Raw genomic sequence first — 3,417 nt, forward strand, 5'->3', positions numbered from 1 at the left:
GTGGTTCAAATGTGTCACGTTAAAGGATTCATCAGGTATGAAAATACAGCATTCAGTTTAAATTGTAGTGCAGATATCTCCCCAAAATGCTGTAAGGTGTCAAGGGCCTTGCAGTTGTGTAGCACTGCCTTATGATAGAGACAGAATTCAATAGGCAAATAGCCTGGTTACATTTCATTTAAAACTTATGAAAGTTGTTAAGGCTTAGGTATGGTCAATTACATCCTTCAAGCCCACTGAAGGTGCGCATGCACACACACACACGCACACAAACTGCTACTGACCACTCATCGAAAATAAATTTCCTAGGAGGTATCCGATCAGAGCCCTAGAGGACAGAAATCCACCTAGAGAACAGGTAACCTAGAAGTACTAGGCACAGGTAATTGGCCAAAACCCAACAATTGGATTGAGTTTTAAACTAGCATCGAATCATGTCCATAATGGAAAACATGTGACTGATAGGCATAGGTCCAAGGAATCAAGAAAACATTATAAATGATCATAAAATTCAGATCAGCATCTTAGGCAAGCTGTCTACTTCTGATGCCATCTTCTCATTCTGGTGCAGTGTCATTTCCTCTGTTTGAGCACTGTTTTAAGGTGAGTTTGAGGTCAGCAGGCCTCTCTATAGACCAGTCCAGCTTAGGAGTCTTTTAAAAATAATTTGTTCCCTCTTGCCAAATGCCACCAACATGGTGTTCAGGCACTTCATAGAGGCTGGCTGGGTGACCTACACCTCCTTGGAGTCTTGTGCCTGGAAGCTGGTTGTGATTGTAGATGTTGTTAGTCAGAACACGACTTTGGTGGATGGACTTTGTACTCAAGTATGGAGCAAGGAGAGATAAGAAAGTCTTCCTCAGCAATCAATGCAAAGAAATAGAGGAAAACAACAGAATGGGAAAAACTAGAGATCTCTTCAAGAAAATTGGAGATACCAAGGGAAGATTTCATGCAAAGATGGGCTCGATAAAGGACAGAAATGGTATGGACCTCACAGAAGCAGAAAATATTAGGAAGAGGTGGCAAGAATACACAGAAGAACTGTACAAAAAAGATCTTCATGACCCAGATAATCACGATGATGTGATCACTCACCCAGAGCCAGACATCCTGGAATGTGAAGTCAAGTGGGCCTTAGAAAGCGTCACTATGAACAAAGCTAGTGGAGGTGATGGAATTCCAGTTGAGCTATTTCAAATACTGAAAGATGATGCTGTGAAAGTGCTGCACTCAATATGCCAGCACATTTGGAAAACTCAGCAGTGGCCACAGGACAGGAAAAGGTCAGTTTCCATTCCAATCCCAAAGAAAGTCAATGCCAAAGAATGCTCAAACTACCACACAATTGCACTCCTCTCACACACCAGTAAAGTAATATTCAACAGTCTTCAAGCCAGCCTTCAGCAACACATAAACCATGACCTTCCAGATGTTCAAGCTGGTTTTAGAAAAGTCAGAGGAACCAGAGATCAAATTGCCAACATCTGCTGGATCATCAAAAAAGTAAGAGGGTTCCAGAAAAACATTTGTTTCTGCTTTATTGACTATGCCAAAGCCTTGACTGAGTAGATCACAATAAACTGTGAAAAATTCTGAAAGAGATGGGAATTCCAGACCACCTGACCTGCCTCTTGAGAAACTTATATGCAGGTCAGGAAGCAACAGTTAGAACTGGACATGGAACAACAGACTGGTTCCAAATAGGAAAAGGAGTACGTCAAAGCTGTATATTGTCACCCTGCTTATTAAACTTCTATGCACAGTACATCATGAGAAACGCTGGGCTGGAAGAAGCACAAGCTGGAATCAAGCTTGCCGGGAGAAATATTAATCACCTCAGATATGCAGATGACACCACCCTTATGGCAGAAAGTGAAGAGGAACTAAAAAGCCTCTTGATGAAAGTGAAAGAGGAGAGTGAAAAAGTCAGCTTAAAGCTCAACATTCAGAAAGTGAAGATCATGGCATCTGGTCCTATCACTTCATGGGAAACAGATGGGGAAACAGTGGAAAAAGTGTCAGACTTTATTTTGGGGGACTCCAAAATCACTACAGATAGTGATTGCAGCCATGAAATTAAAAGACGGTTACTCCTTGGAAAGAAAGTTATGACCAACCTAAATAGTATATTCAAAAGTAGAGACATTACTTTGCCAACAAAGGTCCATCTAATTAATGCTATGGTTTTTTCGGTGGTCATGTATGGATGTGAGAGTTGGACTGTGAGGAAAGCTGAGTGCCGATGAATTGATGCTTTTGAACTGTGGTATTGGAGAAGACTCTTGAGAGTCCCTTGGACTGCAAGGAGATCCAACCAGTCCACTAAAGGAGATTGGTCCTGGGTGTTCTTTGGAAGAACTGATGCTAAAGCTGAAACTTCAATACTTTGGCCACCTCATGGGAAGAATTGACTCGTTGGAATAGACTCTGATGCTGGGAGGGACTGGGGGTAGGAGGAGAAGGGGACGACAGAGGATGAGATGGCTGGATGGCATCACCGACTCGATGGACATGAGTTTGGGTGAACTCCGGGAGTTGGTGATGGACAGAGAGGCCTGGCGTGCTGCAGTCCATGGGGTCGCAAAGAGTCGGTCATGACTGTGTGACTGAAATGAATTGAACTGAACTGATGGAGACAGGCTATGCTTTTCAAATGCATGCAGCTCACTGATTTCATCTTCAAGTTCCCACACAGTGCTCACCATAGGTATGTTGGAAAACCCTGGTAGAAGGCAGATATCCCTGCAAAGTGAGTGGCCAGAAGGTGGGTCAAGAAAATTGAAGCCCCCCCCCCAAAAAAAAAAAATCCAAGATGGCAGATTTCAACTGTTAAAAAGTCACAAAGGCAAGACTCATCAAGCTTGGAGTTAAGAAACTTGAAAACAGAGCTCTCCTGAAAGCTTCTCACAAGAAAGCACTTACTTCTAAGGAGACAGCTGCAGAAGCTGTTGCCACTGCCAATGTTCGAGCGGGGGAAAAATAAAAAGATGGCCATCGTGGGTAAGAAGGCATCAGCCCAGGAGGTTCCTGCCCAGAAAGCTACAGGTCAGCATGTAGCACCTTCTCCAAAAGCTCAGAAGGGTCAGAAAACTCCAGCCCAGAAAGCACCTGCTCCAAGGCATCTGGCAAGAAAACATGAGAACATGAGCCAATTCTAAACAGAATAAAGGTGCTTTTTGACATGCTGGCAAATTAAAATAAATAAGTGGTTCACACTCTTTTATATTGAGGCATCATTAGCCAATCCCTTGTGGTACACCTTGACTGAATTACATTGGGATGTTGTGATATGGTGACTGAGATCTGACTTCTTGGACACAAACTAGGGATTCGGGCATTTGATTTCTAGGTCTTGTCTATGTTTGTGTATCCTTCTGGAAGGATGACATGTTTGCCGTTTTCTCAAATTTTTAC

The 3,417-nt window shown here is 43.0% G+C and overlaps 1 pseudogene; it reads left to right on the top strand.

The window, feature by feature from the left end:
• Window positions 1-695: 695 nt before the first annotated feature.
• Window positions 696-3,161, top strand: LOC138433609 (large ribosomal subunit protein eL14 pseudogene; annotated as a pseudogene).
• The last annotated feature ends 256 nt before the right edge of the window (window positions 3,162-3,417 follow it).

Source organism: Ovis canadensis, chromosome 1 (assembly GCF_042477335.2).
Source record: "Ovis canadensis isolate MfBH-ARS-UI-01 breed Bighorn chromosome 1, ARS-UI_OviCan_v2, whole genome shotgun sequence".
Lineage (NCBI taxonomy): Eukaryota > Metazoa > Chordata > Mammalia > Artiodactyla > Bovidae > Ovis > Ovis canadensis.